Here is a 15,928-nt window from a genome sequence, read left to right as displayed (position 1 = left end):
TGTAAGGATTCTATGTGCATATGTTCACTGACTCTAACCTGTGTCTTGTCAACCAGAGACCCCACCTTCTCCTTCCATGGCATGGACTCATGAGGTCCCTGAGCAGAAGACACAAGTAGACATAGCACTAATTTACTAAAACATGCCTACCAGAATTAGTCTCTGGGCCCTAGCCTAACATATAGTCAATAATTTTTGATGTCTTATGCAAAAGAAAACATTTTATAAGTTTCCCCTAAATAAGAGTTTGGAGTTGCCATGAGGAAATAAAAAAGAACAAGAAGGAGAATATCACAGAAAATAGTGGATGGACATTCACACTAAGGATTGGAAGTGTCTGGGGAGAAGACATCAAATATGTGGAACAGAACAATAATCAAAGACATACCTAAAGAAAATTTCTTTGAAATAAATGGAGCACTGAGTTTACAGAGTATGAAGAACATAGTGGGCTCCCGGCAAAATCAATGATGAGACTCAAAAGCACAAACTGATAATACGTTGAAATACAAGACTAAAGAAAAGTTCCCCCAAGCATCTAGAGACACACAGATCTCCATCAAAACAAAAAAGACTAAACAATTGGTTCTCAGACCTCAGCATTTCAATTCGAGATACTGTGATGTAATGGTGAAACTGGTGAAAATAGTAGTAATAATCCCAAATGACTGCAGTGGCAACTAATATGTAACTGCAAAATTTTATGCACCTGTCACTGTTTCTTACTGACTTAGAATATTAACTCACCATCTTCATAGCAACTCTATAGGTAGATACTATTATGATTCACGTTTTACTTAAGAGAAGAAAGAGACGCAGATTAACTTTCCCAACATCCAACACCTAGTCATTCAAGAAGCCAGGACTGGGGCCCACGCAGCCTTAGGATGAGGGCAGAGGGAGAGGTCCCCAACCATAATAACATAATACACGCACACGGGTTTTAAGAGGATGTTTTATGACCCAAGAATTTGAGAGCCAGCTAAGTTGTGGTACAGTTGCACAGCCAACAGAAAGACACTCTCAGACTCTTCCTAAAAAATGCAAGAAATACAATGTCTGCTTGCCCTTCCTAAGAGAAAAGATCACTTGAAGAAAGGCCCCAGTCCACCTTGGGATGAATCAAAATCCTAACTTTAGGATGGGGGAATTCAGATACTAACAGGATTTATCTTTTGGACACATGGAATTTCTCTGAAATAGTCTCTCGCTCTTCCCCCTTCTCCAGGTGACTCACCTTCCCTTGTCCTTCAAGAGAGCTCTCCTCTGGGATGCCTTCCTGGATCTCACCTCAAAGTTGTTTTCTCTGTGTTCTGTGGTTGTGTTAGCCCAGGGTCCCAAGAAACAAAGCTTGAGACAAGGATTCTGTGCAAGTCATTGATTGGAGGAGTTTTTAGAAGGAGGCATGGTAGGAGAAAGGTCAGGAAGCCAAACCTGGATGTAGTTTGGAGCTCTGGAGCATTAAGTGCACAACCTCACTTGTCCCTCACTGAGGCAAGGGCATCAGCCATTTGCACCGTTGTGTCATTAACCAGAAACAGGCTGCTCTGCGGGTGCAGGCACTGCCCGTCAGCCAAGCAGCTCCTGTGTGGCTGAGAACAGTTACCCTGTAAAGGGTGCAGTCATTTCCTAGGACTTCTATAACTACGTACCACAAAATGGGTGGCTTAAACCAACAGAAATTTATGCTCTCATAGTTCTAGAAGTGAGATGACTGAAATCAAGGTGTCAACAGGGACATGCTCCCTCTGAAGCCTCCAGGGCAGAATGCTTCTCTGCCTCTTCTACCTTCTGGTGTTTGCTAGCAGTCCTCAATCTTCCTTGGATTATAGATGTGTCAGTCTAATTTCCGTCTGTGTCTTCACATGGCCTTCTTCTCCATGTGTCTGTGTCTCTACATCCAGATTTCCCTTTTCTGATGGACTCCAATCTTACTGGATGAGCACCCACTCTACTCTAGTATGACCTCATTTTAACTTAATAAATTACATCTGAAAAGACCCTCCTTATTTCCAAATGTGGAAATGTTCTGAGGCTCTAGGAAAAACATGAATTTGGAGGGAACAATCAATATTAAATCCAGTACAAGGAGCAACTGTGAGGCTTTAGCCACACCCATGGCCACTAGGGGAAGGGTGCACCGTCCTGGGGATCGGGCACCAACAGCATCCTCTGTAATTGACACGGTCCTCAGTACCCCCTGGGCACAAATTCATCACAAAATTTGTACAGCACACATAGACTATTTGCTGATGGATCTGTCTCAAGGACACAGGCCAAGCCATTTTCGCCTATGTCCTCAGATCCTATCACAGCACCTGCTCTATGGTGGGCTTGATCCTGGAGTCACAATACTTCAGCAGTTTTACCTCCCCAGCGTGGAAGGCCACCCATGGACACTTACTCTTCCCTTTTCTGGCACAAGTACTGCTAGTTCTTAGGATTCTAGGCAATTCTTTTTTCTATGGCTCAGCTACCTTTTAGCCAAATGCAGCTGATTCTGGTGGCACCCAGACAAAGTTCTCTTGACTTATCTAGAGGTCATGTGTGGTTTTGGTGGATAATACCACCATGAGCTGATGACTTCCTACCTCCAGCACCTGCATTTCCCTGGCTGGTAGCTTTCTACAGCTGCCAGAGTTTGATGGCCCCACTGTAGGGTAGACTGGGCATGTCAGGGTGTTATCACTCCCAGGTACAACTCTTTCCCAATGAGGAATATGAGGAGGTGGATAAACATCCCAGTTTCTTTGATCCTTGGTGGAACAATGGGCCTGCTCTACTCAGTCTTTTTTTTTTTTTTTTTTGATGTTTGTTTATTTTTGGGAGGTGGGGGGGGGTCAGAGAAAGAAGGAGAGAGAAAGAGAATCCCAAGCAGGCTCGGTGCTCACAGCAGCAACCCCGATGTGGGGCTTGAACTCATGAACTGTGAGACCGTGACCTGAGCCAAAGTCAGATGCTCAACTGACTGAGCCACCCAGGTGCCCCTTTTCAGTCTTTTAAGGGATCACTAGTGGGAATGAGCATCAAATACCTCCCAGAACTACCAGCTCATTCATGCATCCTTTAGGGGAAGGCTTCCTTCCTTTCCTGCCTCACTTACTCTCCTCCTCTACCAGTGTTCTCTTCCATTTCCAAATAAACTACTTGCAAAATGCTGTTGCAGGGTCTGGTTTTGGAGAAATCCAAAGTAAGGTATTATGAAAACCAGGGCAAGTTACTTCTCTGTGACTCAGTTTCCTCATCTGTAAAATGGGGATGATAACAACACCTCCCTCATGTGGATTGCCATGAGGATAACATCAGGTATTCTAATCAGTAGTCTTAAACAGTCCCAGCACATTGCAAGTGCACTTAGTTGGCACTAAGTTGGGAGGAAACTTAGTTGGTACCCTCATTTTGTGGCCCCCATAGAAAGACACAAAGATTCTATTAAATGCATTCCCTTTCCTGTGTCAGGATGAAGAGGGGCTGCAGCAATGTCAGAGTGTACTCCTGCCAACATTTCCACAAGCAAATACATTTAAGAGCTTGGCCTCGGTCTACTTAACACAGTCATGTTGCAACCAGTGAAGTCATTTAAAAATGCATAATTCAATAGTGACTTAGCACCAGGCGAGATTTCATGATCTGTAACACTCTGTCTGCGCCCTGCTCCTCTTTTTTCCCCCAGAATATTGATATTTTTGAGATTACTCTTTGCTGGGCTACTTCCCAAAATTAAGAACAGAGTAATCATTCCAGAAGAGCCTTTCTTTCCTTGACTGCTAATCAAGAGTCTATCTCCTCGAGGGAGGAGCCTAGGAGAGCCTAGAATCTAAACCTTCAGAATTGGAGGCCATGTCACAGAAGCATCTTGTCGTAGAACAGCACAGGTCCATGATCCGGCATCATTTGACTCTCTGCCCCACCCTTTCCCAGCAGTCTAGCTATGGAGAATTGGGTGGAAGAAACTCGGGCCTTAGCCAGTTTGGGTCTCTGAGTTCCAGAGACATCCAAGTCAGTAACACCTGCGGGATGCAGAGAGCTATTATTATTCCATGGGACAAGGGACAAATGCTCCCTCAGCACCATGTGCCAGCTCTACCCCAGGATTTACACATATGAACTCATTTATTCCTCCCATCACACTCTGAGGCACGTACTATCATAGTATCCATTTTACAGATGAGGAAACCAAAGATATGTGCCAGTTACTTACCCCCAGACCTTTGGCTTCAAGGCCACCCTATTGTAACTGGCTCTGTGATTCTGGGGCAGGGATTCTACAAACTGCATTTTGGATTCCCTTGCCAGCTTTGGCTCAGCGCTCCCAGTGGGAGGCTGTATGTGGAGACTAGAAAGGTGGAAGAGGGAAGAAGATGCTCTGCAATCTCCCATCTGCCCCCACAGATGCAGTACCGTCTGTGGCCTCTCTCCTCGGAGGACCAAGCATCCCCCAGTGGGACCCTTGCTCCACACTCCTATTCCCTTGTGTTACCATGGCCCCGGGTGTGACAGATGCTTCCTGAAATTCCTGGCCACCTTAGTGTCCCAACATTTGCTCTGGCAATCTCCCAACATGTGTGTGATTCCCTTCAATAAAACTGTCTGAAATACCTATCATGGTTTGGGGTTTCCTTCCCGGATCCTCACTGACAGAGGAAGACATTATAATTATCTCCGCTCTGCACGTGAGGACACAAAGGCACAGAGGTTGAGCAAGCTGCCCAAAGTCCTGCAGCCGGGATAGCACTGGGATACCTGGGATGGCCCGCTCGGGTCTGGGGGTTTAACACTTGCACTGAACTGCCCCACTGTTCTCCACACCCAGGGCAGCTGGAGAGTGAGGCAGGCAGATGAGAGCCAGGGGGAGAGTGAGGTGGGCAGATAAGAGCCAGGGAGATAAGGCTTTTTTTGTGTTCAATGAACAAGTACTGAGGGCTGGTTCTATGTTCTGAAGACAGTGAGTCAAAGCAACTGTCTCTACCCTGGAGGAATCTAAGAGACTAGGGAGGGAAAGAGATGTAGGAATCAATACACTGCAGAATCAAGTGAAAAAGGCTGGACAGTGGCAGGCCAGGGTCTTGATGACACAGAGAGGAGTGTGGTACACAGCATAGTGGTCCTCAGAAGATGTCCATGTCCAGGGCGGGGGGGGAGGGAGGGTGGTGGGCTGGGTGGCTCAGTCAGTTAAGCATCTGACTCTTGGTTTCAGCTCAAGGCATAATCTCATGGTTTGTGAGTTCGAGCCCCACATAGGGCTCTGCACTGACAGCACAGAGCCTGCCTGAGATTCTCTCTCTCTCCTTCTCACTCTCTGCCCCTCCTCTGCTCTGTCTCTCAAAATAAATAAACTTTAAAAATTAAACAAATTAAAAATAAAGATGTCCACGTCCTGCTCCCCAGAACTTTACAGGGCAAAAACATCTTCAAAGATGTGATTATGTTAAGGATCCTGAGCAGGGAGAGTATCCTGGAATATCAAGGCGGGCCCAATGTAATCAGAAGGCTCCTTATAGGTGAAAGAGGAAGGCAGAAGAATCAGAGTCAGAGAGGGGTGGAAAGATGATGAACAGGTAGTTTTGAACACGGAGGAATGGGCCACTAGCGAGGAATGCCAAGTAGCCTCTACAAACTGTAAAAAGCAAGGCAACAGTCTCTCCCCTGGAGCCCAAAGAAATGCAGCCCTGCTGATCCATTTGACTTCTGAGCTCCATATTTGTAAGATAATGAATTTTCATGTTTTATGCCATTGAGTGTGTGGTAATTAGTTACAGTGGCCCTAGGGAAGTACTGGGAGGAGGGAATCAGATGGAGGAAATGAGGGAAGACTTCCTGGAGACATCAGATCATGAAGTCATGAAAGAAGAAGAGAAACTAATGGGCACCTGGGAGGGAAGGGCCTTCACAGAGATGAGGAGAGACTGGGTCATTGAAGAATAGCATCACCTGCTGAAACATAGATAGGGGTGGGGGAATGGCAAAAAGGCAACTGGAGAAGTCAACATGGACCAGATAAACAAGGGTCTTCCTGAGGATCCTGGGCCTCATCCTGAGGCTTTGTAAGCAGGGATGTGACACAGGCACCTGTTCTTTCTGGACAACTCCTCAGTGCAGGGTGAAGAATAGGTCTGAAGGAGAGACATGAGAGTCAGGGGACATCATGTCGATCGCTGAGAGAGAAATGATAGATGCTGGGCCAAGGTAATGGTCATGGGGCTAGAGAGGCAGCGGACTAGACACAGATTTAGGTGACTGGCCAGGATTTGGTCACTGATTGGATTGAAAAAGGCAGCAAGGGGGATGGGACCAGTATTAGCACAAGACTAGGATTCACCAGGTCAGGTGAGTCCTGGCACATGCATGCCTGTGGAGCCACAGTCGTGCTCTGACCTCCATGATGTCTGCCTGGCCCACACAAGTGCCATCTACCTCAGGCTCCCTGCCCGGCATCCCAGAGCGCTACATGGCTTCTGTGCACAAGGCCCAATATTCTGGACTCCATCCCTTTGCATTTTCATATTCATTTTCACTTACAATGGGCAGTGAGACAGACAGAGTTTGGCTTATAACCTCTCTCTTAATTTTACAACTCTGGGCAAGTTAATTAATTCCCCCTCAACCTCAGTTTCTTCATGTGTAAAACCAGGGTAACAGATATCTCACTGGGCCCTTGAGAAGACCAAATGCAAATCTCTGAAACATGACAGGCCCCGAATAAATGTGAGTTATTCCCCTCTTTCTCCCATCCCTTATGGCCTCCCACCTTGTCTCTCTCCCCATCCCACAGCCCCCTCCATTATAACGCCATTCCACCATTTCTCAAGCCTCCTGCCATCTCCACTCTGAGCATCTGAGCAGCACTCAGGCATCTGGGGCTCATGTAGCACATGCGATGAAATCAATTTCAGCTTTATGCATGAGGGAGCCGCTAATCTCCCACTGGGACAGGCAACCCACACTCAACAAGCACCAGGGGGAAAACATGGCAGCCGTCTTAACAGAACACGTCTGAGAAAAGCTGGAGTAAAGGGAAAGGAGGTGGGAGGGAAGGAGGGAAGAAATACTCAAATCAGGGCAACCTGAGTCCAGGCAGCTCCATCAGTTGCTATGCTACCAGCCACAGTGAGAGAGCAAAGGGAGGGAGCTGGGGCTTTAGAGATATTGTTATTTTGCAAATTTCTCTCCTCTGAACATCCCTGTGTGCAGGGTGGGAAGGGGGAGATGCCCAATTCCTCTCTAAGCTGCCCAAATGACCAAAGTGACCCAAATGGCTAAAGTTACTACAAACATTCACTGCTCTCAAGGAAAAGGCATCCAGATGGATTAAAAGGAGAGACTTACCCACAACTGCCTGCTCAGCTTGTGGGGGGAGTTGAAGAGGTGAATGCCCCCCTTTATGGAAAGGAACTGAAAAAGTGGCTTCATCCAACCCACCACCCCTCGCCCCCATAGGCTACTTCTATGTTCTGCCATATCCAGTGCAAAGACAGAGTTAGCATTAGCAGGCCTAAACAGCAGCCCTTTGAGAAAGGACTCTGGAGCAACAGAACATGGCAAGGTCTCATTAGACCACGGGCCACCATCACCATCCCTAGAAGCCACAATCCTGACTCAAGCAGGCAGACACTGGGCTCTGATAACAGAATTGGTGGCTTCATGTTGGGACCCATCATAGGCCACTACAGGTGGGTATTTTTGTGTCAGGGAGAGAATATGCACAGAGAGAAAGAGGGCAAATTTATTGGTTATCACATTTCAGGCACTATTCTAGATATTTCGAACATCTTAATCATGTATTTCTTAAGCACAGACAGAGGGAACCCCAAGAAATACAGAGCAACCTCTGAGGGGATCTACAAAGTGACAGTTTTTAGATAGAATGCCTTCCTGGGACAAAATTCAACTTGAAGACAGAACGTAAAATAAGCTTGAATTTTTACATGCATAAATGGTTCCACGGGAATACCACCTTTACACAAAGTCTTTCAGAGAATACTTCCAAACTCATTTTATGAGCCTATGATAACTGTCACACCAAGACCTTACAAGGATATCACAAGAAAAGAAACTTTCAGTCCAACCTCTCATAAACAGAGATAAGGATCCTATACATTATATTAGCAAACCAAATCCAGTGATACATAAAATGAGTAATAGATCATGACCACACTGTGTTTATTCCAAGACTACAAGTTCAGTTTAATATTAGAAAATTAATCAGTATAACTCATCGTATTAACAGACTGAAAGATAAAAATCAAGTAAGAATCTCAAGAGATGCCAAGGAAGCATTTGATGAAAGTCAGCATCTATCCACGATAAAACCCTTAGCGAACTAAGAACAGTGGGCAAGTGCTTTAATCTGATAACAAGTATCAAAACATAGTAAACATCACAATCAACAGTAAAATACTGAATGTTTTCCCCCTGATTTCCCCCATTTTACTGGATGTTCAAGCTACTGCAATGGGGCAAGAAAAAGACATAAGAGATACAAGGATTGGAAAGGAAGTAATAAAGCTTTCATTATTCATAGACTATGTGATTGTGTATGGAGAAAATCCCAAAGAATCTCAAATTATGATGAAAATCAAAAGCGAGTTTAACATACTTTCATATATTAAAGTCAATGTACTTTGCCGTATCATATGCTAAGTTTCAATCAACAAAAAGGAAAGAGCTTTAAATCATTTGTACAATGTGCATAAGCCTTTCTAACCCTGCTTCTACTTCTGCCCTCTTCAGATCTATTCTCCACCCTGTAGCCCAACTTATCTTCCTAAGGTAACAACTACATTCCATTATGTGGCCTCAAACACCATGAGTGAAGTGGCCCGTCTGTCTGTTCAGCCTCGTCTGCTGCCACTGCCCCTCTCGCTGTACAGGCTCGAGACACATACGTCTGTTTTCAAATATGCCTAGTGAGTTGTGATCCTTTCTATCTCAGGGCCTTTACCCACACTGTTTCCTCTTCCCTGTGCTTCACCTAGTTCACTCTCCATAGCCCAGCTCAAACTTACTTCCTCCCTGACTTCCCCCATGCTCTCAGACATGCTTTTGGTTTTATTTGTGAGGCTGTTCTTCCTGGTCTTCTCCACTAGAATGAAAACACCACAAGGGCAGAGACCACTTCTAGATTTCTACCTATTCACAGCAACTGCCTTGATCCTTAACACACAATAAATGCTTCCTAAGTACGCGTTGAATCGATGAGTCAACACAAAAGTTGAGGCAATCTATTTTGTTTTGTTTCACTAAAGCTTGGAGTGCAGAATATTTTGAGAGTAGAGAGGGGCTTTAAGAATTGGTAGTTTGATATTATCAGGAAATCCAGCAGTATAAGAGGCCTTGAACAGAGCACTCTACCTCAGAAGAAGGGCTGCTGATCCTTGCCCAGAAAGGCCTTACTGGTTTGGGCTGAGAACTCAGCTTGTCACTTTGAACATAAGTGTTAATTCTTTTTAATTAAAACTATTTTGAGATAATTCTAGACTTCCACAAGTTCTAAGAAATAATAGATCCTATGTATCTTTTACTCCGCTTCCCCAATGATAACTTTGTGCAAAACTATCATGCAAAAGTGAGGACCATGTTGCTTCCGAATATCCTAATCCCAGGTACACCAGCGGTTGGAAAAACCCGTGCCAGGCAAAGAACTTGCATCCAGATCAGGACTGAAAAACATTAATGTGGGTGATTTAGCTCAAGAAGTCTTATCATGGAGTCTGGCAAGATGGCTTTTCCCAAGAGCATGCCAAAAGATGCACAGATGATGGTACAAATCCTGAAGGATGTGGGGATTACAGACTAGGAGCCAAGAGTTAGAAATCAGACATTGGAGTTTGCCTTCTGTTAGGTGACCACAATTCTAGACAATGTAAAATTATATTCAAGCCATGCTAAGAAAGCTAATGTTGATGCAGATGATGCACTATTGGCAATGCTGTGTAATGCTGATCAGTCTTTTACCTCTATCCTCCCCCAAGAGATGTTTTATTAGATGTTGCAAGGCAAAGAAATCAAACTCCTTTGCCATTAATCAAGCCACAGCAAGGCCCTAGGTTACCATCTGATATATTCTGCTTGACTGTTCCAAACTAAAGACTTAATTAAGTGTTTACAAAAAAAAAAAAAAAAGGCATCTCCTTCTGTGGGAATAATAGCAGTCCAAGTACTCCCACACATGGCACACCAGCCCCACAAACCACGTCTGTGTCAAATAAAGTAGGGACTCCAATGTCCCTCACAGGGCAAAGGTCTACTGCACATACACCCACTTCATAGTCCCCAACTGTAAAAGCATCAATTCCTGCAATGTCCATGATTCACAATGTTCTGATTAATCAATCCATAATTAATTGGGTCCAAAAACATGCTTATAACCACTAACATGGAGGCCATCACAAAATGCTGCCAGGGAATCATCAAATGCATTGAAAAGAAAATGAGAAGATGGGGATGACGACTATGACTATGACAATTTGTAATCTAGCCTTGATGCTTGTACCACGTGCACTTGGTCTTGAATCCATTGTACCAATATTAAATATGCATGCCGGGTGTTTTCATGTTGTGTTATAGAAGACCTAGATGATATTTAATGAATAAATACAGTTATCCTTTCTGATTGAGATGTTGGATTTTCTTTAATAGGATTTTTCATCAGCCTTTAAGTGTAAAAAAACAAAATTGTCATTCATCAAAAGAAAAAAAAATGTATCATTCAATATCACAACCAGGATGCTGACACTGGTAAAATCAAGATGGCACGTTTCCACCACCACAGGGATCCCTCATGTTGGTCTTTATGACCACGCCCACCATCAATGAAGGAGTGATCTGGGCTCTGCATCCTCACTAAAATTTGGTGCTACCATTTTGTTTTAGCCATTCTGGTATGTCGTGATAGATCATTGTGGTTTTGATTTGCACTCCCCTAATGGTTACTGATACTGAACATCTTTTCATGTGCTTATCTGCTGTCTGTATATCCTCTTCAGTGAAATGTCTGCTCATTAACTTTCACCTGTTTTCTAATTGAACTGTTGGTTGCTGTTTGGTTTTCTTGTTGTTGCTGTTCTGCTGTTGAGTTCTAAGAACTCTTTATATATTCTAAACACTAGTCCTTTGTCACAAATGTGGTTTGCAGATATTTTCTCCCACTCTGTAGCTTGTCTTTTCATTCTCTTCACACGGGCTTTTGCAGATCAAAAGTTTTAATTTTGACCGGGTTCAATTTATCCATTTTCCCAGTTGTAAGTCACACCTTCTGTGTCAAATCCATGTTAATTTTTTACTTTTTACTCTACTCAAATTCATCAGTACTCACAAATCAGTTCAGGTTCCTGACAAAATTGTGTTCCATCAAACATTCAGTTGGCAAACACATAACTATATTTGGTTCTATTTCCTGCCATAGAGCATTTTTCAGTAACACAGAAATACTGAAAAAATGTGTTTTGTTTTGCAAGTTTTAGTGGCACTCTTCATTTATTTTTTAGAAGCATAATACTTTTAAAATTATGTTTTCAATCAGGATGATGGATAGTTGCCTAAAAATGGGAAACAGGAAGCATATGCTCAAAACTATTAAAAAGATGTAAGACAGTGAAATTCAGAGCCTACAACCTGAGAGGCATGTATCCAGCATGGCGCTGTCCGTCAGAATCCCTTTATTGGACTTGACAGAGAAGAAGATGGTAGCATTACCTCAAATTCAATCAGTGATTCATTATTAAGCAGCTGTCAATCTGGGAAGTATAAGATATACTTAGACACTTAATATGCTACTTTTATTATTGTAGAGCTACAAAGAGCTAAACCTCAGTATTTCCTGTGCCAGAAAAATCCTGGACAGTATCTGCAAATGCCCATCACTTTTTGGTGATGTTTGGAGACCACAATTGCTGTGGACAGTCTCTAAAATGGCCCCCAATTGGGGCGCCTGGGTGGCGCAGTCGGTTAAGCGTCCAACTTCAGCCAGGTCACGATCTCGCGGTCCGTGAGTTCGAGCCCCGCGTCGGGCTCTGGGCTGATGGCTCAGAGCCTGGAGCCTGTTTCCGATTCTGTGTCTCCCTCTCTCTCTGCCCCTCCCCCATTCATGCTCTGTCTCTCTCTGTCCCAAAAATAAATAAACGTTGAAAAAAAAATTTTTTTTTAAATAAAATGGCCCCCAATGATTTACTCTTCTGGTATCTACATTCTTGTTTAACCCTGACCCTTTGAAAGTGGGCTAGACCTCTTGTTCACGTCTAACAAATGGAGGATAGCAAAAGTGATATGACGCTGTTACTTCCGAGATTAGGTTACAAAAAGACTACCACCTTCCTTGCCCTCTCCCTCTCTCCCTGTCCATCTCTCCACTCTTCCTCCCCTTCTCTCTTGCCCTTCCCTCCCTCTCCTCCCCTCTCTCCCCTTCCCCTCTCTACTTCCTTTCTCTCTCCCCTCCCTCCCCACCTCCCTCCCCTTTCCACCCTCTCCTTCCTCCTTTCTCCCTTTCTTCCTCCCCACCCCCTCAACCTTATTGAGTTGTTTTCTGGAGAGCCACACATTCCCAAAGAAATGAAATCTTCAGCCAACAGCTAATGAGGCTCTGAGGCCAACAGCCATGTGAGTGATCTTTTAAGAAGATCTTCTGAAGGCTGCCCAACAGCCAAGTGAATAAGTGAACTTGGGAGATCTTCCCTCAGACTAGACTTAGGATGACTGCAGCCTGTGAGAGCCCCCAAGCGAGAATCACCCAATCAAGCTGCACCATGATCCCCTAGCCCATGCCTGCAAGACAATAAATCCTTGCTGGTTTAAGCCACTACAGTTTGGAGTAGTATGTGACTAATCCAGCATAGATAAAAAATTAAAGATTTGGAGGAAGAATTTTTTATGACTAAAAAGGGAAACATCTTGGCAACAGGTTAATATAAACAGGCACAATCAAATGCACACACACCATGCTTCAAGCTTCCTTTAAGATCAGTTTCAGAATCACCTTTGAAATTAAAGCATACAAACCAGGCAGAAGACTGGGGAAGACTTGGCTGAATCTACTTTAGATAAAAATAAAAGGACAGCCTACTTTTACTAAAGAATGCCCTCAAAGGAGACATTTTAATGCACTTCAAGGCGTGTTTGAACATTTGGTAAGCCCAGTGCTTTTTACTTTGCAATGGTAAGCAAACAAGGGCATTAACATATGGCCACTTTGTATATTTATTCCATGTATTATATGATAGTGATATCTATGAAGGCATTAATTTTTAATTACTTGAAAAAAGATACCTGGTAAAGAAACTGTCCACAAGATAGGGATGGATATTTGCATAGATGGGACTCAGTGTAACATAGATCCAACTGCAGGGCAGGACAGAGAGGTCTACACCAAGGTATCATAAATTCAAATGTTCTAGCACATACAGAACCATTTACTAATAAAACCTAGCCTTAAACTCTGCCTCTTTATTTCTCAATGTGGTGATATAAAATGAAAGAAAATGTTTTAAACTCACCTTTGTACTCATACATGCAATAAAATGAGAAGTGAATTTGAAAGCTTGCCCTGCTACAAAGATATACCTTGGCCTGTTCAGTGGGGCACATTGATGGTCCCAGTGAAATTACTATCATTTTTCATTGAAGAAAAACACATATAATAACAAAGCTTTAAAAAAAAGTCTTGCCTAAAACCTCTTCTAGATCTTAATCAGGAAAGCAATCTGATTAAAGTCACATACACTAAAGGACAAACAGGTTTAATGTAGCAATCCTCCCAAGGTATTAACATTTTTTTAAAAAAGAATTGATCTCAAAGGGCATCATTCCTATGGAACACTTCACAGGTTGGAGGCCTTTATGTCCTCTTAAAATTGGCCCATGAATTTCCTCTCCTAGTTTTGATTCCCCTCAAGGAAAGGAAACGTAACTGTATATGTTCCTGATTGGAAATCCCAATGAAGTTTCCCAATAGTTAAGATGTACTCAAGATTGACCCCAAACCACAGAGGTTCTGCCCAGAAAGCTGATGTAGGAACATTCAGGGATCTCACAGTCAATTCAAAAGCTACAGGAAACCAGTTCCTTTGCAGACAAGAAGCATGAAATGAGCTGCTCTAAGAAACAGGAAGACCACTGTTAAAACTCTGCAGGGCTTGAAGCTCTGGGGAGCCCTTTGAGAGGGCTAGGCTGAACTCATACCTAAATGTCAAACAGCCTGGGTTCTGCCATGCCCATTTCCTCCATAGCACCAAGTACCATTCTTTAAAAATGACCTTTTGTGATTGCACCCATGGCTCACCCACAGCTGTATATTAGAACCATGTGGACAACTTCTAAAGCTCCTGATGTTCAATTCCCAACCTTTACCAATCAAATCAGAATCTCTGGGGTGAGACCTAGGCATTGGCATTTTTTTTTAACACCTCAGGCTTTTCCAATGTGCAGCCAGGTTTGAGAACCATTGGCTACATCATTCATTTTGTTCACCACAATACCTTCCTTAACAATCATAATATGCAGAACATCTGAATGATTCCTCAACCACCCTACCCTTTAGTTAGTAATGTTGTATGTGTATCTATGTCTCCAATCCTAGCCTTGGAGGTAGCAGTAAATAAACACATGAATGAATGAATGAATGAATGAATGAATGAATGAATGAATGGGTGGGTGAGTAAGTGGCCTTCCTCACCTGTCTCTTCCTGGCTTGGGACACAGGGAGGAGTTCTAATGCTTACAGAGAGCCCTGCATAGAATAAGCCAACAACTGACTCACAATTATGTAGTGGTAATGCACATAATCTAAGCAATGAAAGGGAGTGATGGTGGAAAAAGCCAGTATCACGAGGTTTTCTTGGAAAACTACCTAAAGAGCAATAAAAAACACCACCCCAAGGGACCAAGACATCACCTCTTCCTCTGTGCCCCCACAAAACCTTGTGTACTGAGACACCCCATGTATTTACACAGAAACATATATGATGATTCACAGTCATCACGCACTTGCTCAAAGAGTTGCATCCTTCAAGACCCTGCCGACACTTCACTTGCTTTGGAAATCCTCCCTGACACATTCCAAAGTGCAGTACATGCTAGTGATATGCGTGCGATTAAATCAGGTGCACACCAGCGGGCACTGATCCATAAATTAGTTTAACAGGCGAAGATGTACTTTAGCTTGTGTTAGAAACCTAACAGACTTCCTTTCTCTATAGTAATATAGAGATTACCATGCTATGAATTCTCATTTGAAAGATCGAGGAAAGTGTCTCGTTTTTAAAAGCAAAAGTGTTAAGTAAGAGAATAGGTAAGGAAAAAACAGTGTGAAGGGGGCTCAGAATAGACTGATGTGTGGAAAACACTGCCAGAGGCCTATGCAGCCCACCATTGCCCACATTACCCACTGCTTATGTCCGTGTCTTTCTTCCCTACAACCGTGTCACTGCAAGGCGGGGACATGGCCACTCATGCTTCCACAACCTTCACTGTGTCAAACATGGTGCCTCAAACAGGAATTCTGAATAGAAACCATTTTTCTTTTATTGTGTTACCAGCCGCATTTAGGTTAAAGGCAACAGACTAAGGAGTGAGCTCATGAAACAATTCAGGTCATTGCTAGAAATAGAAAATTGCTATTACCCTCAGGAGCAGCCCTAAATAGAGGAGGTGTCATGTCACCCTTCCCCCCCCTCCCCAGCACCCCGCCTGGGCGTGTTCCGATCCTTCTCCCTGGCAACAGCAGCAGCAACATCTAGGCCCCGACTCCTTTCCACCAGCTTGGCCAGTGGGTAACCGGATCTGGGAAGGCACTTGAGTCACAAGAGATTGGAGAGATTTCTGGACGTAGTGTTCAATCCTCTCAACTAGCATTTGGGGTTCTTCAGAGAATTAACTCTGACAAAACAAACCAGAAACCTCACTTCAATGTGACTACTAGCTTGAGAAGCCTTCGGCA

The 15,928-nt window shown here is 43.7% G+C and overlaps 1 protein-coding gene and 1 pseudogene across 13 annotated transcripts in view; one reads left to right on the top strand and one right to left on the bottom strand.

The window, feature by feature from the left end:
* PTPRT (protein tyrosine phosphatase receptor type T) overlaps window positions 1–15,928 on the bottom strand; it is a 1,056,329-nt gene that overhangs the window by 603,221 nt on the left and 437,180 nt on the right. The window lies entirely within an intron of this gene.
* LOC106986592 (transcription initiation factor TFIID subunit 9-like) lies at window positions 9,543–10,472 on the top strand (annotated as a pseudogene).

This window comes from Acinonyx jubatus, chromosome A3, assembly GCF_027475565.1.
Source record: "Acinonyx jubatus isolate Ajub_Pintada_27869175 chromosome A3, VMU_Ajub_asm_v1.0, whole genome shotgun sequence".
In the NCBI taxonomy this organism is placed as follows: domain Eukaryota; kingdom Metazoa; phylum Chordata; class Mammalia; order Carnivora; family Felidae; genus Acinonyx; species Acinonyx jubatus.
This window is presented reverse-complemented; position numbering and strand designations above follow the sequence as displayed.